At 46.0% G+C, this 22609-nt stretch overlaps 1 protein-coding gene and 1 long non-coding RNA gene across 14 annotated transcripts in view; one reads left to right on the top strand and one right to left on the bottom strand.

The window, feature by feature from the left end:
* The window catches only part of PKNOX2 (PBX/knotted 1 homeobox 2), a 753686-nt gene that overhangs the window by 320727 nt on the left and 410350 nt on the right, over window positions 1-22609 (top strand). The window contains exon 4 of one of the 13 annotated variants that reach the window (XM_048827268.2): window positions 11036-11080. The exons of the other annotated variants lie outside the window; for them this stretch is intronic. The gene's annotated coding sequence lies outside the window, so the exon portion shown is untranslated. The remainder of the gene's footprint in view (window positions 1-11035; window positions 11081-22609) is intronic. 13 annotated transcript variants of the gene reach the window in all.
* Window positions 5886-10657, bottom strand: LOC142069793 (uncharacterized). The gene is made up of 2 exons (XR_012665764.1): window positions 10144-10657; window positions 5886-7942 (listed from the first exon to the last, which is right to left on the bottom strand). It is a non-coding gene; the product is annotated as an uncharacterized LOC142069793 (long non-coding RNA).

The raw sequence follows: 22609 nt of genomic DNA, 5'->3' as shown, positions 1-22609 counted from the left end.
CTGTAATAAAGCAAGGAGGGTTCTGTCAAATCATTAGTTCTTTGACTCCCTTAGGGAGCAGGTGGGAACATTTTTTGGAGTTAAACGGAATAGGATTGGGAGGATCAGGGAATTTTAGGATATTTTAATCCCCCCCCCCCCCCCCGTTTTGTTTTGTTTTGTTTTTTTGGCTGGAGCACTCCAGTCAGGTGTTTCTAAGATGTAACTGGTAGACATTTCTTGACTTTAGCAAAGCTTTTCATACAGTCTCCCACATAATTCTTGCCAGCAAGTTAAAGAAGTATGGGCTGGAAGAATGGACTATAAGGTGGATAGAAAGTTGGCTAGCTCATTGGGCTCAAATGGTAGTGATCAATGGCTCCATGTCTAGCTGGCAGCCAGTATCAAGCAAAGTGCCCCAAGGGTCGGTCCTGGGGCCGGTTTTGTTCAATATCTTCCTTAATGATCTGGAGGACAGCGTGGACTGCACCCTCAGCAAGTTTGCAGATGACACTAAACTGGGAGGAGTGGTAGATACGCTAGAGGGTAGGAATAGGATACAGAGGGACCTAGACAAATTGGAGGATTGGGCCAAAAGAAATCTGATGAGGTTCAACAAGGACAAGTGCAGAGACCTGCACTTAGGATGGAAGAATCCCATACACCGCTACAGACTAGGGACCGAATGGCTCGGCAGCATAGAATCATAGAATCATAGAATATCAGGGTTGGAAGGGACCCCAGAAGGTCATCTAGTCCAACCCCCTGCTCAAAGCAGGACCAATTCCCAGTTAAATCATCCCAGCCAGGGCTTTGTCAAGCCTGACCTTAAAAACCTCTAAGGAAGGAGATTCTACCACCTCCCTAGGTAACGCATTCCAGTGTTTCACCACCCTCTTAGTGAAAAAGTTTTTCCTAATATCCAATCTAAACCTCCCCCACTGCAGCTTGAGACCATTACTCCTTCTTCTGTCATCTGCCACCACTGAGAACAGTCTAGAGCCATCCTCTTTGGAACCCCCTTTCAGGTAGTTGAAAGCAGCTATCAAATCCCCCCTCATTCTTCTCTTCTGCAGGCTAAACAATCCCAGCTCCCTCAGCCTCTCCTCATAACTCATGTGTTCTAGACCCCTAATCATTTTTGCTGCCCTTCGCTGGACTCTCTCCAATTTATCCACATCCTTCTTGTAGTGTGGGGCCCAAAACTGGACACAGGACTCCAGATGAGGCCTCACCAATGTCGAATAGAGGGGGACGATCACGTCCCTCGATCTGCTCGCTATGCCCCTACTTATACATCCCAAAATGCCATTGGCCTTCTTGGCAACAAGGGCACACTGCTGACTCAGTTCTGCAGAAAAGGACCTAGGGGTGACAGTGGATGAGAAGCTGGATATGAGTCAGCAGTGTGCCCTTGTTGCAGAGGTGAAAGTAAGACAGTACACCCTGGTACGCCGGATCGGCAATTTAAAGGGCTTGGGGCTCCCAGCAGGTGGTGAAACACTGGAATGCGTTACCTAGGGAGGTGGTGGAATCTCCTTCCTTAGAGGTTTTTAAGGTCAGGCTTGACAAAGCCCTGGCTGGGATGATTTAACTGGGAATTGGTCCTGCTTTGAGCAGGGGGTTGGACTAGATGACCTTCTGAGGTCCCTTCCAACCCTGATAGTCTATAATTCTATGACATCATAGTCTATTGTAATCCTGTAGGCTGGAGTCACATTTAAAATGATTTCTTTGTCACCACATTCACATAAAGTAATGGCATGGAACATGCGCACATGTGGTCCTAGCTGGCTGGGATGTGGCCAGATCTTGTATGGCCCATTTAATTTCATCTGCACCTGGGCTCTGGCCAGGGGCTTTGCATAGACCGAGCTGTTAAGGGGTTTCATCAAATTATTCTCTGTGGCACTTATGCATGCCCATACACTTGAGTGGTTTGCACAGTTGTAATTGATCAACATTGTATTGAAACTTGGTCGAAATGTTTACATATTGACACGCAAGAAAAAATAGAACCCAGCTCATTTCCTCTCTGTTGTGTTGGCTAAACTGGAGTGAGAAGCAATGGCCATTAATATTATCCCTTCAGATCAGCAGATCTGATGCTGTATCCACACCAGGAGCACATCTGTAAAGTGAGAAGTTGCCATTCTCAGAGAGTCACTTTTCAAAGTAGAACCCCTCTCTCATTTCTGGCCCTTTGTTTCGGTGGTCACCCTGCTATGTCTGTTTGAAACAAGTGTCATTTACTGGGCCAGCATTTGTTTTTCTCAGTACTTTTATGTGAATAAAAATTCACTTGCAGGGTTGTTTGCAAGAGGCCAGTTTAAACAGGTTGGAACGTGGCCAGTTAGATTTACTGAGATGTTTGAACCTTCGAGACTAACCAATTTATTTGAGCATGAGCTTTCATGAGCTACAGCTCACTTCATCGGATGAAGTGAGCTGTAGCTCACGAAAGCTCATGCTCAAATAAATTGGTTAGTCTCTAAGGTGCCACAAGTCCTCCTTTTCTTTTTGCAAAGACAGACTAACATGGCTGTTACTCTGAAACCTGAGATGTTTGAATAATTTTCCCGACTGTCCACTGAGCTCTCAAGGTGAAACTGCTACTCAAGGCCTGTCCGTACCACTCAGAGAACTGGCCGCAATGTGCTCCTCAGCCCTTAACTAAGCAATGAGAATGATCTAATTCCTTGTGATCAGTAGCTGCTTCCTTTCATCAGAGGCCAACTGTGCTCTCTCCACAGCAGTTTGGACCAGTGCTTCTCAAGCTATCTGATGTGGGGGACCGGCAATTTTTCCCCCTAACGTGCGCACAGACCGGCAGCCGATGGCTCGCAGACTAGCACCAGTCTGCAGACCACCACTTTGAGTAGCACTGGTCTAAACCAGAACTAGCTTGCAGATCCAGAGCTTTGGCCCCAACTACAAATCCCTGACAGGGTGCAGCTGTGCACTGTGCTGTCAATAAATGGCCAGCCCAGCTCATCCATTCCCCATTTTCAAAAAAGGATTCCAGTTCAGGCTGAAACACTGACAAGCTCCAGCCCAATATGAATCCTTAGAACAAAAGGATACATCTAAGTCTAAACTGAGGTGTCATAGGGCATGGCTGCCTTCTAACACTCCCTGCTTCAGTTTCCCTCCCCTGAGGTGGGTCTCCTTGGCTCAACACACACACACCAGTCAGTTCTAGAGATATGTATTAACCCTCTGGCTAAATCCCAAAACAAGAAGTCCAAATTAAAAAGCCCAACAACCAAAAAATGGTTCTTCTGCTCTTTGGGGCTTGTCTTCAACCTATTCTCTGCGCCCAATTCCCAGCCCCTTTTCCTGGGCTCCCTTTGAGAGAATATTTCTCCACTCTGGGGTGGAGCACTAGCCCCAGGCTGGTTCCCCTGAATTACCGGTTCCCCTGCAGACCCAGGCTCAGGGGTCTTACACATGAACCTGCCCACTCTCTGTATTTCAACTGCCAGACTGAACTCTCTCAGCCCTCCTATAGGGCCCAGGTGTCCAATCACTTGCCTCCTTGGGCTGGGAAGCAGCTGATTAATTTTGGCACAGGTGCGGTAGGGCCCATTCTGCCTCAAAGGAGGCAGTTACCCTGTGACATGAGGCTTTGTAGTGGAATCACTAACATATTGTCAACTACCGTACATGTTTGAATAGCTGGTATCACAACTAGCAAAGCCTGTCCGTAAGCTTACTGTTCCTGAGAGAGGAGAAGTGAACCCAGCTATCACAGGAGGTTAATAACGTGAGCTGTAATTCATTGCTTTTGTATATTCAGAGGTTCAGTCATAGGGCATATATATCGACCAATTATTTTGAGTCACTGATTTTCCTTGGGCACTGAAGAAGCTGTGTTGTTTTGTTGTGACGATATTAGCCATTAACCCACTGCAAGCCGAGAGGAAGGGGCTGGTAATTGTGCATCCCGTGATATTGTGAGAGTGGGCAGCTCAGCTTCTTAACCTGAAGTTTTATAGTCCACGGGACACCCAACTTTTGCTGTAAAAAGAAATCTAGCAAATTACCCGAATGATCTTATTGATTAAATCAGTGGGCTAGCCCACATTAGTGATGAATTCCCAAACGTTGTCTGTCAGTGGAGGCTAAAAGTAGTCTTACAGGAACTTACTTTTTCAAAGTTGTCAACTTTATTAAGTACATTTGGCTGGGGCAATGCCATACAATGTTAAATGTATGTTGATCAGAAAGGCAAAACAGCTATATGAGTTAAACTCTCAGATGTCTACAAACATTTGTCTTATATACTTCATCTTCTTTTCATCCTCCCATCCTCACTTTGTGACACATACACAGAGAAGAAAATGGGGATTACAAAAGTCAGCAATTACACATTCTGGTTTAAGCATTTGTATTTCACAATTAAAATACAAAGATAAACCTTGTTAATTATTTTACTAAGTGGAAGCACCAAAATGTGCCATTAGTCTGCTCCTTCACTTTCACCCGAGAAAGGAGGAGTCTTTTCACAGATATCTTTCATTTTAATATATAACTGTTGTTTTTCTTGTGAAGCGTTCACAAGAAGGTAACATTTACAATTTATAGCAAATATCAATGAATGGAAAATTTATGTGGAGTTGTACAGATTAGGCAAAGCAAAAATAGGAATGACATAAATCATGACATTGTATGGCATTCAAACAATGAATATACAGTACCATAGAAACTAGAGATGAAAAAGATTTGTTAGCTTAACTAGCTACATGGCTGATTCCCTACAGAGTAATTTCTAATGCTTGTGTAGTCGTTTACTACTTTGCAGTTTACCTTCTATATGGGTGAACTGTGTGAAAGCCTGGAGCGCCATTAGAAGTGGGGTGCCTTCGGATCAGGAATGCCCCTACCCCTGCTGCTCTGTTGCCATCTGCAACCCCGCTGCTCCTGCCCCCTGGCTTGGAGCCCCCTTGGTCCGCTGTTCCCAGGAGCCTCCTGTTTGCTGTGCAGCGCCGGGGGGGAAGAAGTAGGGGGATTAAGTCAGGTGTCGCTCTCCCCCCGCCCATGTCCCCCATCTCCGCAGAACGGAGGAGGAGAGGGGACAGAGGTCAGAAGTGAGAGGAGCTGCTGGTGGCTGCTGCTGTCTGCACAAGCCTTCAGACTGGTGAGGGCCGCTCTGCTTAAAGGGACAGCGCTCTGTCTCCTATACACTCCCCCAGCACGCACACTCTGTCTCTGTCTCTCTCACACACACACACTATCTTGTCTCACACATGCACCCTCTCTCTCTCTCCACACTCTCACACACACACACACACACACTCTGTTTCTTTCACACTCACCCCCCAACACATACATGTATTATTGTTGTTGTTACTTCTTGGTACTTCCTGCAATGCACATATATTCTCTAAAAAGAAAAGAAGGACTTGTGGCACCTTAGAGACTAACCAATTTATTTGAGCATAAGCTTTCATGAGCTACAGCTCACTTCAGCTGTAGCTCACGAAAGCTTATGCTCAAATAAATTGGTTAGTCTCTAAGGTGCCACAAGTCCTCCTTTTCTTTTTGCGAATACAGACTAACACGGCTGTTACTCTGAAACCTGTCATATAGTCTCTGTAATTTTATTATTTCAAAGTGCTGTTATTTTATTTTTTGACTGGTCTATGCGTTTCATAATTTTATTTCTCACGCTTAAATTTAATTCTTTGAGTAGTGAGTTCTAAAATGCCTAATCTGTCCTGGCTGGAGTAATTGTCATTATTGCTTTTATTATCATATTGTGTTTTGTCATTCATTATTTAAAGTGGTACAATCAAATAATAGAATCCTTCTAGAATGTGTCTTTAGCTTGTACTAACCTTAGCAGTGCCAGTTGAAAAAAACATTAGCTAAACACATAATTTTACACACTGGACAGATGAAGGTTGCTTGTTTACAAATTGTATTTTCAGTTAGATCTGTAAAATAACTTAAAATTTGCATGAAAATAAATGCAGTTCTAAGTCTGATACCAGTAGCAATGTTGGAGTCAAGTGTTAGTGAATCATGTACATGATTGTGATTGGTAAACATAAATGCCAAAATAATTAGAAAAATAAATTCCCTTTCTTAATAAAAGAGAAAAGAACCGTAATCACGCGTGTTAAAATTAAGTATGTTTTTAGTGGAGTGAAAAACAATTGACTAAACTAGAGTAGATAATGTCAGTTACACAGTGTGTCTGTTGGAGAAAGTAAACAGATTTTAAGCAGATTTTATTTATTTTATTTATCTCTACTAAAACCTGGATTTGTGCTGGAAATGGCCCACCTGTTGATCACTTTAGATAAGCTATTACCAGCAGGACAGTGGGGTGGGAGGAGGTATTGTTTCATATTCTCTGTGTATATATAAAGTCTGCTGCAGTTTCCACGGTATGAATCATAGAATCATAGAATCATAGAATATCAGGGTTGGAAGGGACCCCAGAAGGTCATCTAGTCCAACCCCCTGCTCAAAGCAGGACCAATTCCCAGTTAAATCATCCCAGCCAGGGCTTTGTCAAGCCTGACCTTATGCATCTGATGAAGTGAGCTGTAGCTCACGAAAGCTCATGCTCAAATAAATTGGTTAGTCTCTAAGGTGCCACAAGTACTCCTTTTCTTTTTGAAAGTATCAACTGTGTGCTTCTGATATCTGTGTTAAAACTCCAGAACTGATATCTCAAGGCTTGGGATTGGGAATATTTTGCAGTATTATCTCCTGATTGTTCTAAATTTACATCTAAGCTTTTAAACATGGCTTTAATTGGAGTTTGTATATATTTTTCTTTCTTTATATAATGATTAGATACAGTGCTCCTGCAGGCTAATTCCTAAGTTATTAACTGCCAAAAACCCTAGAGTTTTCAGGTGCCTAAGTAGTCCCTGGCATCACAGTTAACGTTTCCTCACATTCCCCAAAATCTGAAATGGCGCCCCGGTGAGCCAGAAGTGGCCAGAGGGCTGCAGGAGGGCGATGGGCTCTGGCAGGATGCAGCCCCTGTGTGACAGCACAAAGCCCACTTTGAGCCACATTCCAAGCACCAGGTACCACAAGCCACAGCAGCAGTGCAGGAGGGTGGCAATACACCATATACCATGCCACTCTTACATCCACCCTGACTGAATTGGCCCTGTCAACACTGGTTCTCCACTTGTGCGGTACCTCCCTTCTCTTCATGTGCCCGTATATCTGTGCCTGTATCTGTAATTTTCACTCCGTGCATCTGAAGATGTGAGGTTTTTATCCACGAAAGCTTATGATCAAATAAATCTGTTAAATTTCTTGTGGCTCACTTCATCCCATTGATTCTACTTCCACTCTTTGTACCACTCTCATCTACCCTCCTGCCTGACCCATTTACACAAAAGAAATGCCCATTGCTTGTCAGTGCCATCCGCGGAGACAAGTCACAAGATCTAAACCAGTTCTGCACTATTGCCTGTTGAGCCAGTCAATCATTTTGGGAACCAAAAACTCATTTGTCTCCTAGACCTCTGAGGGTACGTCTACACGGCAAAAAATAAAAAAAGGTGTACTTGTAGCATGGGTAGGTCAAGCCCATGCAACAATAGTAATGTAGACAGGGTGACAAGCCAGGCTCCCTCGTGGGCTAGCCCCGCCCCAAGAAGACCTCAGATACATACTCTGGTGACCAGCCTGCGCTGAATCCATCCTGCCATGCCTACACCACTTGGGTTCTTCTTGAAATGCTTGCTCATGTCAATTCCAAGCAGATCCTTGTGCAGTGTGTGGACGGTCGTCAGAAGGTTTTTCGCCTAGCGGTATCATCGGGTCGGCTGTGGAGTTCCCTGGAGTTGCACCTTCATGGTGGTGTACATAGGTCCCTGCCGACCCACCGCCTCTTCAGTTCCTTCTGACAGCCAGTAACAGTTGTTGGAGCTACGTTCTTTCTCTTGCCTTGGCAAGCATTTCTCTAGTGGCGTCTCTTGTTCAATCCCTGTAAATAGTTAGATTAGAGTTAGTGTTTGCGTAGTACTTTAGATGAGTTAGTAAATTTTTCTTGGGGTTCCTCCCACCCCTTTAACTCTCTTCCCTGGGACTGGGACTTGCCTCAGACCCAGGGTTTCAAGCCGTGTGGGTCCTGCCACAAACCCATGCCAAAAGGCAATCCACACAACTCCTGTGTAAAGTGCCTGGGTGAAACCCATCAGGCTGATCGCTGCAGGATATGCAAAGGTTTTCATCATAGGGCCGAAAAGGAGAGGGACTTTAGACTCAAGCAACTGCTTATGGAAGCAGCTCTTCATCCCCAACCAGCCCCGGACCACTCAGATCCAACACCCAGCACTTCAGTGTGGAGTGCGCCGGCCTTACTTAGAGAGGCTATGGTGCTGAGGAAGGATTGTGTACCTAGCACCTCTCAGCACCGCCATTCTCTGGCACCGAAGCCCGCTCCGCCAGCCCAGCACCACTCCCACTCGCTGGTGCCTCACAAGAGGCACAAGAAAACGGACAAGGGGCGCTTGCCCACAGCAAGACGGTCCGGGCATGAACGCGCCAGTGATGTGTGTCCCACAGGGGGCACTCAGCACCTGCTCCACTGTTGACTTTGGCCCCACAGAGGGGTCCGTCGAGTCCAGTGCCCACAGAGTCCCCTGTCAGGGAATGCCAGGTGGAGGAGCTGGACCTTCCCTCCACTCTGGACACCTTTGAGGCAGCCAGGGACCTGATAGCCATGATGGCACCGCAGTCCCCTGCCAGAAGAGAGTGAGCACGGGCAGCGCAGCGCCGTCTAGAGCAAACCCTCCATGTTGCAGCACTGGTGCAGAGCTCAGCTAGGCTGTCCTCTGGCTCCAAGCATGCCTGTTGAAGGTGTGTCTGGGGGCAATGCATCAGCTTGGAGCCCGGATCCTTCTCCCTGCTTCCTGAACCATCTGTCCCACTTCTGTCGCGCATGGGCCCAGATAACCTCAGACTGCCGAGTTCTGTGCATGGTAGATGTGGGATATTCTCTCCAGTTCTGTTCCTCCCCTTCCTCCCACCCCGCTGCCCCGTCCCTCTTCAGGGACCCTTCACACGAGGAGCTTCCTGTACAGGAGGTGCAATCGCTCCTGCGCATAGGAGCAATAGAGGAGGTTCCTCAGGAGCTAAGGGGGAAGGGATTCTATTCCTGATACTTCCTAATCCCGAAAGCCAAAGGGGGTCTCAGACCCATTCTCAACCTGCGAAATCTCAACAGATTCATGAAGAAGCTGACATTTCACATGGTATCTTTGGCCGTCATCATTCCCTCCGTGGATCCAGGGGACTGGTACACTTCTCTCGACTTGAAGGACGAATACTTTCATATATTGATAGTCCCGACCCACAAGTTCTCGTCCATCCTCCCTGTTGAAGGAAAATGCCCAGGTAGGGACCATCGAAAGTAAATGCATGGTTGTGCAGGTGGTGTCGGAATGAGGGCTTTGGATCCTTCGACCATGGGATGTTGTTCTAGGAAGAAGGATTGTTAGGAAGAGATGGGATCCACCTAATGAAGAGAGGGAAGACATCTTTGCAGGCAGGCTTGCTAACCTAGTGAGGAGGGCTTTAAATTAGGTTTGCCGGAGGGATGGAGACCTAAGCCCTGAGGTAAGCGGGGAAGTGGGATACCGGGAAGAAGTACAAGGAGGAGCGTGTTGACATTCCCCTCTGGTGTTATCTGGATCGCTGATCTGCTAGGTCACTCCAATCCTTGACTCTGGGAGCCAGCCTTACTCTGCTCAGCTGTGAGAACCCCCACTCCTGGGCTGTTCACGCACAGCCTCTGGCATGTAAGCTGCTCCCAGCTCCTTGCAACTGAATGACACTAGCCAATATCTCCAGTCCCAGACACAACCCTAGGAACCTTCATCTTGCAGTGTCCAGTGATGCCCTCTGGACACTGCAAGCTTACATGAGTTCGTCAATTTAACAAAGAAATTGATGTGTACCAGGCTTGTTATCCCAAGGGGAGCCTCTGACACACTTCAAACCAAACGCACTGCTTCAGGTAGAATAAAAAAACAAATGTATCAATTATAAAGATAGATTTTAAGTGATTATAAGTCAAAATATAACAAGTCAGTAATTAACAAAATAAAATGAAATATAAGCACACAGTCTAAACTCTCAACCCTATTAGACTGGGCAACAAGTAGATTAAGCAGTTTTTCTCACCCCACTGGATATTTCAGTCCTTAATATACAGGTTGGTTCCTTGAAACTGGGCCAATCTCCTGCGTTGGAGTCTTGTCTTCTTCTCAGTGTCTTGGTTGCTTGCAGCGTAGGTGGGGGCAGGAAAAGGGCTCAGTATGTGTCCACTCTGTCTGTTTTATACTCTCAGTCCATGTGCATGAGCTTCTATTGCATGAGCTAAAAGCCATATGCCTGTTAGCTAAGGCTGTAGAACAGACTGTGATCTCGGTGCCACTAGATGGGACAGAGCACCACACCCCAGAGGTGTGTGGGTTACACTTGCAGATACAGATTATAGTGCTGTTGAACCTTTCTCCAGTAGTCTTCCGCATTTCCAGCAGGTTTCGGCTTGGGGTGAGGGGGGGACTTTTCACTGCTCCATTCTTCCACTCAGAGTGTTTTCTTAGTTCATTTTATTCCTGGCACCATGTGGTGTTCAGTGATCACTCAGAGCCAAGCAATCTGACAGAGCCCTGCTTCATTCAGTGTCTGCGTTCCAAACGATCAGTGTAGCATAACGTGAGCCTCTGTAACATAAAAACCAGTTCAGACTAGCTCTTACCAGTGCTTCTTAAAGGAACAGTTCCCCCAAACCATGGGAAGACTGGGAGAACGGGTGTTCTTTGGCAGAGCAGTCAGTAGGCTCCAGTAATTATCTTTGAGGTAGTGAGTACTAATGGCCCCTCTCCCACGTCTGTCTCCAAATATATATTTGGTCTCTAAAATTGTATTGTCTCAAATATTCCTATGCACGGAAAAGTTCAGGAATTATGCAGCATGAGGCTGCTTAAATTTTGATGAGGCTAGAATGGTTTGGTCATGTGTTTTTCTTTTTTTGCCGCCAGTAACCTTAAACTATACTCTTGTCTGACAGGAATCCCTGCAACACTTCTGAGTGTGAAAAAAGGCACATTTGAAGGTGTGAGTCATACTTCTGCTTTCAAGAACAGTAATGGCTTTGCTGATGCTTGTGGTGACTGGGGAAAGTGAGTGTCCCATGGGAAATTTAAGTGTTGAAAGTTGGATGTTTCAGTCATACTGTGCAGTAAAGGTACCAGAATCTGCATGCACGAACTGTATCAAACTATCAGTGCCCAAAAGCCAGTGACTTCTGTAAGAATCAGTCAGGACCTGGAGTATACAACCTCCAGCCCACATGCTCTGGTTCTGTAACCCACTGATCAGTGTATTTTGTGTCCCCATCTCTGTGCCTGATCCATAGTAGGTAGGGCTCTCTAACAGCTCTCACTTTTAGCACTCACCTGTTTAGCTCAAGCTGGAGCAATTTCTAACAGTGGCTGCCACATACGTGGGAGAATTGACCAGTGTGTGAACAGCTTGGGATGAGCTGCTTCTTGCAGGGTGAAGTACATAACCCACTAGTCAGTGTGTGTAAGGTATCTCCCTCTGTGCCCGATCCACAGGGAATGTGGGTCGGTTAAAGCTCACAGCTGTGGACATTCATGCTTTCAGCTCTAGAGGTTGCTGATACCAGCCTAGGTAGAGGGCATCACAGTGTCAGCTGTTATTGCTAGTTGGTGAGACAAGGAAATACTGTTATCTTGCACAGTGACTGTTAAACTTGTAAGGTCCAGAATTTGATACAAAACCAAGCACCAAACATTTCAGTATGAGGAGCCCAGGAGAGTATTCAGATCCTATTGTCTCTTGCCCACAGGGTTGTGCTGGTGTTTGGTTAGTTGTTTTTTTGTGCTGTCCATGAGGGGAGAGGGAGGAGGCAGGCTGTGACAATTTAAGACCCTAATCCTGAAACAGTTATTCAAATGCGTAACTTTACTTATGTGAGTCATTCCATTGACTTAAATGGAACTCGTCACATGACAAAATGATATGTGTACATAAGTGTTTTCAAGGACCTGGGTCTAAATTTGTTCCTTGTCTTAAAAACTCATAATTCCAGTGTTTGACAGCAGACGTGGTTGTTGTTGAATGTGATTTCTGAGAGAGAATTCCATGTATAATAGACCAGCAATAACCCTTATGTTAAGGTCGCTTGACACTTTCCATTATAAAAAGTCTTCTGACCATTATTCTGAAGATTCATAGAATCATCGATCATAGAATTTAAGGCCAGAAGGGACCATTAGATCATCTAGTCTGGCCTCCTGTATCACTGGCCATTATATTGCACGCAGTTACCCCTGCATTGAATCCAGTAACTTCTGTTTGACTAAAACATATCTTCCAGACAAGGCCGGCTCTAGGATTTTTGCTGCCCCAAGCAAAAAAATTTTTGGCTGCCCCCGCTTTTTTTCTGTCCCCCTGGCCCCGGCTCTGCCCCAACTCCGCCCCTTCCCAACCCCTTCCCCAAATCCCTGGCCCCGCTTCCTCCCCTGGGTGTGCTGCATTCCCCACCCCCCTTGCTTTCTGTGGCTCCCCCCCGCAACCTACCGCCCTAGCTCACCTCTGCTCCGCCTGCTCCCCTGAATACGCCGCTGCTCCGCTTCTCCTGCCTCCCTCTCAGGCGAGGGAGAGGTAGCGTGTTCAGGGGAGCAGGCAGAGGTGAGCGAGGGTGGGGGAGAGCGCAGGAAGTAACGGGGATAGAGGAACCGCTCCCTGCCCCAGCTCACCTCCACTCCACCACCGCCGCCTCCCCTGAGCGCACCGCCCCTCGGCTTCCCCTCCCTGCCTCCCTCCCAGGCTTGCTGCACCAAACAGCTGTTTTGAGCACAGCAAGCCTGGGAGGGAGGGGGGAGAAGTGGAGTGGCAGTGGTGCGCTCAGGGGAGCCGGCGGAGGCGGAGCGGAGGCGAGCTGGGGCGGCGGGGGCACATTTCCAGGGGCGGCCTGGCCAGCGCCGAAATGCCGCCCCTAGAAATGTGCCGCCCCGAGCACCTGCTTGTTTTGCTGGTGCCTAGAGCCGGCCCTGCTTCCAGAAAGGCTCCAGTCTTGTTCTGAAGATATCTAGAGGTGGGTGGGAGAATCCACCACTGCCCTTGGTAGTTTGGTTAATCACTCTCACTGTTAAAAATTTGTGCCTAATTTCTCATTTGAATTTGTCTGGGTTCTTGGTTTGCCTTTCTCTACTAGATTAAGAAGCCCTTTAGTACTGGGTATTTTCCCCTGTGAAGGTACTTATACACTGTACTCAAGTCACCTCTCAAGCTTCTTTTTGATTAGCTAAATGTATTGAGCTCTTTAAGTTTCTCATTTTAAGGCATTGTCTCCATCCCTTGAACCATGTGTCTCTTTTCAGCATCCTCTCTAATTTTTCACTGTCCTTTTTAAAATGTGGACACCAGAACTGTATGCAGTATTCCAATGCTGTACACAGATGTACAATCATCTCGCTCCTCACTGTGCCCCTGTCTATACATCTAAGGATTGCATTAGCCCTTTTAGCCACAGCATCACACTGGGAACTCACGTTCAGTTGCTTGTCTACTCTGCCCCCTACGTCCTTATCAGAGTCAATGGGAGTTGGGCTCTTTTTGAAAATCCCAGTGGGCATCTCTCTGCATCTTTAGGCACTTAAATACTTTTGGAAAAGCTGGTCCTCTGTGCCTCAGCTCCTCCTCTGCAAAATGGGGTCAGTAAGACCTCCCTACCTGTCAAGGGAGTTGTGAAAGTAAGTCATTAATGTTTGTGAAATGTCTGATACTACAGTGAGGATCACACTAGAAAAGCCTGTGGAAAAATGAATAATTCTGTATTCAGTGCATGGTTTGGTTGGTGGCAGTAAATAAGGCAGGACGGGGATTTCAACTATCCCCATGGTGACTAGGAACATGTTGCCTCAGGATAGGATGCAGAGGTAAAATTCCCAGACACCATTAACAACTGCTTCTTGGAGAAGCTACTCCTGGAACCCAAAGGGGAGCGGCAATTCTTGATTTAGTCCTAACTGGTGCTTAGGATCTGGTCCAAGAGATGAAAATAACTGACTCACTCATTAGTAGTGACTGTAATGTAATTAAATTTAACATCCTTGTAGAGGGGAATACCAGAGAAACCCACTAAAGTAGCATTTAACTTCAAAAAGGGGAACTACACAAAAGGATGATCCAGTGGATATAATGCACTTGGACTTTCAGAAAACCTTTGACAAGGTCCCTCACCAAAGGCTCTTAAGCAAAGTAAGCTGTCATGGGATAAGAGGGAAGGTCTTCTTGTGGATCAGTAACTAGTTAAAAGATAGAAAACAAAGGGTAGGAATAAATGGTCCATTTTCACAGTGGAGAGAGGTAAATAGTATGGTCCCCAAAGGGTCAGTTCTGGGACCAGTACTGTTCAAGATATTCATAAATGATATGGGAAAAGGGGTAAGCAGTGAGGTGGCAAAATTTGCAAAATTACTTAAGATAGTTAAGTCCAAAGCAGACTGTGAAGAGCTACAAAGGGATCTCACTGAACTGGGTGACTGGGCAACAAAATGGCAGATGAAATTCAGTGTTGATAAATGCCGAGTAATGCACATTGGAAAACATAATCCAACCATACATACAAAATGATGGGGTCCAAGCTAAGTGTTACCACTGAAGAAAGAGATCTTAGAGTCATCATAGATAGTTCTCTGAAGACATCTGCTCAATGTAGTAGAAGTCAAAAAAGGTAACAATGTTAGGAATCATTAGGACAGGGATAGTTAATAAGATAGAAAATATAATGCACTATATAAATCCATGGTATGCCCACACCTTGAATTCTCCATGCAGGTCTCGTCGCCCCATCTCAAATAGTTGTTTTGGTTGAAACTATAGTAAAGAACAGAATTATCAGACACGTAGATGAACATGATATGTTGGGGAAGACTCAACAGGGATTTTGGAAAGGGAAATCATGTCTTATCAAACTATTAGAATTCTTTGAGGATGTCAAAAAATGTAGTATAATTGGAAAAAGTACAGAGAAGGGCAACAAAAATGATTAGGGGTATGGAACAGCTTCCATATGAGGAGAGATTAAAAGACTGGGATTGTTCATCTTAGAAAAGAGACGACTGAGGGGGAATATGATAGATGTCTATAAAATCATAAATCGTGTGGAGAAAGTGAATAAGGAATTGTTAATGACCTCTTCACATAAGGCAAGAACCAGGGGTCACCCAATGAAATTAAGAGGCAGGAGGTTTAAAACAAACAAAAGAAGTACTTCTTCACACAATGGATCTTTGGAACTCATTGCCAGGGGATGTTTTGAAGGCCAAAAGTATAAGTGGGTTCAAGAAAGAATTAGATAAGTTCATGGAGGATAGATCCATCAGTGGCTATTAGCGACACTGCTCAAGGATGGAACCCCATGCCCGATGTTCCTAAACCTCTGACTCCAGAAACTGGGAGTGGATGACACGAGATGGATCAATTGACAAATTGCCCTGTTTTCATAGAATCATAGAATATCAGGGTTGGAAGGGACCTCAGGAGGTCATCTAGTCCAACTCCCTGCTCAAAGCAGGACCAATCCCCAATTAAATCATCCCAGCCAGGGCTTTGTCAAGCCTGACCTTAAAAACTTCTAAGGAAGGAGATTCTACCACCTCCCTAGGTAACGCATTCCAGTGTTTCACCACCCTCCTAGTGAAAAAGTTTTTCCTAATATCCAACCTAAACCTCCCCCACTGCAACTTGAGACCATTACTCCTTGTCCTGTCCTCTTCTACCACTGAGAATAGTCTAGAACCATCCTCTCTGGAACCACCTCTCAGGTAGTTGAAAGCAGCTATCAAATCCCCCCTCATTCTTCTCTTCTGCAGACTAAACAATCCCAGTTCCCTCAGCCTCTCCTCATAAGTCATGTTTTGTTCATTCCCTCTGAAGCATCTGGCACTGGCTACTGTGGGAATTCAGGTTACTTGGCTAGATGGACCATTGGTCTGACCCAGTGTGCTGTTCTTATGTTATGTTCTTAGCATGCTTCCTTTACTGAGCAGTGAGCACCTACTCTGTCCAGTGACTGAGGCAAAAATTGGTTTGACCATATAATTATTGATTGCATTATAAGGTATATGTATAAGATAGTAAAATAAAGTCAGTCTGGATGATCTGAATGATGGGATTCCTAACACTGAGAGGTTGATTTTGCAATCTTGATGCAGAAGGTTTTTTTGTTTTGTTTTTATAATTGTTGATTTATGAAATATAAGCAAATTGTTACCATACTAATGCTAAAAATGCAAAATCAACAAATACAAAAAAGGATTTATAACTTTTTGTTCAAGGAAGACATTAGGTACTGACATAAACTCAGGACAAAGCCCTGGCTGGGATGATTTAATTGGGGACTGGTCCTGCTTTGGAGCAGGGGGTTGGACTAGATGACCTCCTGAGGTCCCTTCCAACCCTGATATTCTATGATTCTATGATTCTATGATTTGTCTAATGAACAGGACATTAAGCATGGAGGCCTTATAGGCATTAGGCATGTGTCTGGGATTGTTACTTTATTCAAGAGTGATGAAACCATGAGTCTTTCCATTCTATAATTGCTTCTTGGGTTCAGTCACACTCCTTTGTGGCTGAGTATGTGTCCTACACTCTCTCTTTCACACATACGTTTCCCCCTCACTCCAGCCCCCATGTTCTCCTGCTCTCATACGCCTCTTGAGTTTCACCCTCCTGCCCTCTCAATAGATTGGGGCAATGAGTAGTTTTTGAGGGTTTTTTTTAGGACTTATTGTAGTTTTTTGCTGTTATTCTTCATAACTGAAAGTTTGCCTGTCAGTGGAGGCTGGTGAATAATGTTCCATTACAGAGAATTCCACAAAGAACTGCCCTCTTTCAAAATGGTTGTCATTTCCTTTTTGTTCTCAATGAGAGAGAGGCTACAGTGGCTATCAGTTCAGCTGGCTTTTTTCAGAATGGCTGTTACCTCCCGTTGGGAACAATGAGAGTGAAGCCAAGTGGCTCGCGGAGAAGATGTTAGTCCCTTAGGAGCCTTCTTAACTTTAAACATGTACTTTGGTTCTTTGCTCAGTCAGGGCCATGATCAAGGCACTAGATAGTGTAATAAATGTGTTGCAAAGTCCAGCTCTCACTGCAGAATTGTGCTGTAGAATCAAAAAGTTTCAATTAAAAGATAAGATTTCCAGCCCAGTGAAGTAAATGATCCAAATATGAACCTACTGAAATGAACCAATACAAGTGTTTCCTCTTGAGTTTAAACATAGCCTGAAAAAATGGGCCAGATTCTCAAAAGATTAATGAATATTTAATCAATTCATTTTCAGACTAGTCAAGCCCCTTTTGTGTTCACTTCCTCAAAGTATGCATGCATAGAAACTTCTCATTAAGAATGTTCACGGAAATAGTAATGCGCAAGCAAATACACAAAAATATTTGTGCAAATCAGATTTTGAATTCATAACACTAAGGGAGACTTTGAATGAGTTACAGTTGAAGAATGAATCAACGAATGATTTCGAATAACAAACAGAAGCTTCTCGTGGACTATTCATGATCAGAAAGGAAACTTGTCAAAAAATTATTTGACCAGTTTTACTAAATTTAAGCTGTATTTTTACTTCCAGCCCTTTCAATTTGCCCTGTAGATGAGATTCAAGAATGTTCTATCAGCATTTCAGAAACTCTTGCTGAGACAAGTGGCACCTAATCTCTTGCAAAAAAACAAACAACAACCCCCCCAACCCTAATATTTTTACTTTACTTTGAAGGTGTGTCTTTGATGAGGGTTTCCTTTGCCAGATTGTTTGAAAAGTATCTTAACGCTCTCTTTCTATAAATATAACACTTTACACTGTGTGTAGGTACCTCAGGCCTTCACTTAAAAAAAGAACAAAGTTGTTTAATGTTGCTATTCAAGGTTCATTAACTTTGTCTACTAAAGTTCGTATTGGCTGTTGCAGTTTTTATTCTAGTGTTTATGTTATTGAGATGTCCCTGGAGCATTTTAGTGTTGAGATGCGTTGGGTTGAGTATCTTCAGAAAAGAGAATGACTTAGCTGTAATTGCTGTTCTCGTCAGAGATGCATCATAACCGCTCCCCCTTCACACACTTTTCTCCTCACAGAGATGAGGGGGCTGTAATTTAAAATCTTTTAATGATACTCCTCTTTATACCTATGGGAGGGATTTCACCTGCCCCAGTGAAAACACCTGGTGCTTGGAAGGAGTTTGACGGTATTGTATGGCAAGGTCTGGCAGAAGACACCGCCTGTTGGAACATCTTGGGCTAGATTGTGACAAACAGGTACAGCATGGATTAGGGGGTGGTTGAAAGGAGTTTGGGGAGTCCTCAAGGCTCCTGGTACATAGTGGGACTGTACAGGCTACTCCACACCAATCCCCAGGATGGTGCAGTCTGCTCCTCTTAGTGCTCATGGCCTGGCCTGCTGTAAGGGCTTGTGCAGAAAGGGGCAGGGCCATGGCCCTCAGTCTCCTCCTGTTTCCTTTTTGGCAGTGTGCTCGCCTGGGTCACATGAACACATGAATATTTGGGGCTTTTTCTTATATAGGCTCCTATTACCCCCACCCCCCATCCTGATTTTTCACACTTGCTGTCTGGTCACCCTAAATGTGGAAGATGTAGAGAGGTGATCTGTTGTGATGTTTATCTTCAGAGAACAGTGACAAATGAACCATACAGTTTTGAAGCATGCTAAGATACATAGATTCCAAGGCCAGAAGGGACCATTTTGATCAAGCGTTCTCAAACTGGGGGTCGGGACCCCTCAGGGCATTGTGAGGTTATTACATGGGGGGTCTCGAGCTGTCCTCCTCCACCCCAAACACTGCATTGTATCCAGCATTTCTAATGGTGTTAAATATATAAAAAAGTGTTTTTAATTTATAAGCAGGGCCGCCCAGAGGATTCAGGGGGCCTGGGGTCTTCGGCGGCTGGGGTCCTTCTGCTTCGGGTCTTCGGGGCTCTTCGCCGAATTGCCGCCGAAGACCCGGAGCGGAAGAAGCAGTGGCGGGTCTTCGGCGGCGGGTCCTGCACTCCTGGTGTGTTCGGCAGCACTGAAGGACCCGCTACCAAAGTGCCACTGAAAACTCTCATGGGGGCCCCTGAAAACTCTTGTGGGGGTCCCTGTGGGGCCCAGGGCTTGGGGCAAATTGCCCCACTTGCCCCCCTCCCCGGGTGGCCCTGTTTATAAGGGGGGGTTGCACTCAGAGGCTTGCTGTGTGAAAGGGGTCATCAGTACAAAAGTTTGAGAACTACTGATTTTGATCATCTAGTCTGACACCCTGGATAGCACAGGCCAGAGACCTGCCCCACAATAATTCTCAGAGCAGATCTTGTAGAAAAACAGCCAGGCTGGATTTAAATATTTTGAGTGATAGAGAATCCACCTCAACCATTGGTAAATTTTTCCAGTTGTTCATTACCCTCACTGTTAAAAATCTGCACCTTATTTCCAGTCTGAATTTGTCCAGCTTCAACTTCCAGCCACTGGATCATGTTCTGCCTTTCCTTGATAGTCTGAAGAGCCCATTAGCAAATATTTGTTCGTCGCCTAGGTACTCAGAGACTGTAATCAAGTCATCCCTTAACATTCCCTTTGTTAAGATAAATGGATTGAGCTCCTTGAATCTATCACTATAAGGCAGGTTTTCTAACACTTCTCTGAAGCTTCTCCAACTTATCAACTTCCTTCTTGAATTGTGGACACCAGAACTAGACACAATATGCCAGCAGTGGTTGCTCCAGTGCTAAATATTGAGGTAAATATCCTCTCTACTCCTGCTCAGGATTCCTCTGTTTATGTATCCCAGGATGGCTTTTTCAGAGTCACTGAATTTTTTTTCAGAGTCACTGTTTCCCAGGAGAGAGTCCCCCATCCTGTAAGTCTGGCCAACAGTTCCGAGATGTACACATTTACCTGTATTAAAACACATATGATTTGCTTGCACCCAGTTTACCAAGCGATCCAGATCACTCTGTGTCAGTGACCTGTCCTTTTCATTATTTACCATTCCCCCAGTTTTTGTGTCATCTGCAAACTTTGTCAGTGGTGATTTTGTTTTCTTCCAGGTCATAGATAAAAATATTAAACTGAGTAGGGCCAAGAACCAATCCCTGTGGGACCCCACTGGAAACACACCTTCTCGATGATGATTTCCTGTTTACAATTACATTTTGAGACATATCAGCCAGCTTTTACAATTTAATCCATTTAGAGTGTGCAATTAAACGTGTGTGTGTGTGTGAGAGAGAGAGAGAGAGAAAAGTAGGGTATTTAGATGGGAGAGATGACTGATTTTAACATAGCATTGTAGATTGGCTGCTGAAAACATCTGAGGGAATCTCTCTCTCTCTCTCTCTCTCATACACACACACACTCACACTCACACACACCCCTACACTTGCCTTTAATTGGATAGAAATTCTTTAGACTAAGGGCTTCTCAGAGAGATAAGGGAAAAAAGAAGTAAAGGGACTTTTACATGCACGGGGCTCTGCATGCTGCCCAAGCACCAGCTCCGCACTCCCATGGGCCAATGGGAGCTGCGGGGAGGGGCGGTGGCTGTGGGCGAGAGCGGTGCATGGAGCCTCCTGCCCCCCCCACCCCCCTGCCTAGGACCCAGACCTGCTGGCTGTTTCTGGGGCATGTGCAGTGCGGTGCCAGGAAAGTCAGGCAGCCTGCCTTAGCTTCCCCTCTGTGCCACTGACCAGGAGCTGCCCCAGGTAAGCCCATGCCCCAACCCTGAGCCCCAGCAAACCTGGTGCGCGCTTCTCCACCCCAAACCCCTCGTCCCTGGCTCCACCCCACAGCCCCCTCCCACACTCCAAATCCCTGGGCCCAGCCTGGAGCCCCCTCCTGCATCCCAAACCCCTTATCCCCAGACCCATCCCAGAGCCAGCACCCCCAGCCCAGAGCCCTCACTCCCTCCATCCCATACCCCAACCCCGTGCCTCAACCCACAGCCCCCTCCTGCACTGCAAATCCTTCAGCCCCACCCCACAGCCTGGAGACCCCTCCTGCACCCCAAACCCCTCATCCCCAGCCCCACCCCAGTTAGAGCCCTCACCCCCTCCCACACCCCAGCCCAGTGAAAGTGAGTGAGGGTGGGGGAGAGAGAGCCACTGAGGGAGGGGGAATGTAGTGAGCGGGGTGTGGGGCCTCGGGGAAGGGGTGGGGCAGGGCGGGGCCTCAGGGCAGTGGCGGGGCTAGGGTGTTCAGTTTCATGTGACTAGAAAGTTGGCAACCCTACATCAGGGGTATATCTGCTGTCATTGCTCTGGTGTTGATGGTGAAGTGTTACCCCTGCTGCCTAGGTTACTGCTAGCAGCTGTGGGCGATGCTCGGCTCCCAATCCACGTTCATAATGATAATTCAGTCATTCATCATAACAGTGAATAGTCCTTGGGCCAGGGAGAAAGAAAGAATGATTCTGTAACCAAGTGGTAAGGCCATCTCCCAAGACGTGGGAGACCCACATGGAAGACCCTGCTCCAATGACTATTCGACAAGCTATATAGAGTAGAGCAGCTTCAACAGGAGAGATTGAGAAAGCTCAGTATCAGAAGATTCCATAGCCCATTGATTATGGCACTTTCTTGCAATATGGCAGAACCAAGTTCCCATCCCTTCTCCATATCAAGGGAGGATTTGAACCTCAGTGTGCTACATTCCAGGGGAGACCCTAAGAACCAGGCTCAAAATTACAAGCAAGCCTCTATCTCTCACCAGCATTTTGTGAATCTAGCTCTCCATGCTTGGGTCAAAATGCATGAAATCAAAACAAACAAATTCAGGTCAGGACAGAATAGCAAGGAAGAAAGAACGTAGCTGATACGTACAGGATGGGGGACTATGTCCTGGGAATCAGCGACTCTGAGAAAAGGTTGGGGGTTGTGGTGGATAATATGCTGAACGTGAGCACCCAGTGTGGTGCTGTGGCCAAAAGAGCTGACGTGATCCTGGGATGCATAAACGGGGGAATCTTGGGTAGGAGCAGAGAGGTTATTTTACCTCTGTCTTTGGCCCTGGTGCGACCGTTGCTGAAGTGGGATCAGAAAAGAGCCGTGAGAATGATGGAAGGGTCCTAAGGGGAATGGGTGTTTGATGGTGGGCTCATTCATCTAGCAGGAGTTTTCTCTCGGCCTCTACCCTGCCGCACAGGTTCCAGTGGCATACGTTTAATGCTTACAGTGCTGTTATCTACGTAAATATGCTCACATTTTCTTCTCAAGCACATTGTTAATTTCAGCGCTGAAGGTAACTGATGTTAGGTGAATTAGTTTCTCATCTACAGCACTTGGAAGATGTGAGCCTAGGTTCAGCACATGAGTTCCACTGAGTTGTGCAGATGGCACCCAGGCTGCAGGCTGCACGTGAAGGAAAGTCCATTTGAAGAGGGAACACAGTGATGCAAGCAGCCCAAGACATCTGCTATAATGAAGGGCTCAGAACTGGCCAGTGAGACCCTGACTTGGGGAGGGGTAAAGCCAGAAGATATGCTGATTCAGCCTAACTGGTGTGCCACTCTTGCCCATTGTGGCATGTAGTGTGCTGTATAAGCACTGCTA

The sequence above is a fragment of the Caretta caretta genome, chromosome 22 (assembly GCF_965140235.1).
Source record: "Caretta caretta isolate rCarCar2 chromosome 22, rCarCar1.hap1, whole genome shotgun sequence".
Classification (NCBI taxonomy): domain Eukaryota; kingdom Metazoa; phylum Chordata; order Testudines; family Cheloniidae; genus Caretta; species Caretta caretta.
Note: the sequence above shows the minus strand (reverse complement) of the source record. Positions and strands in the feature narration are given on the sequence as shown.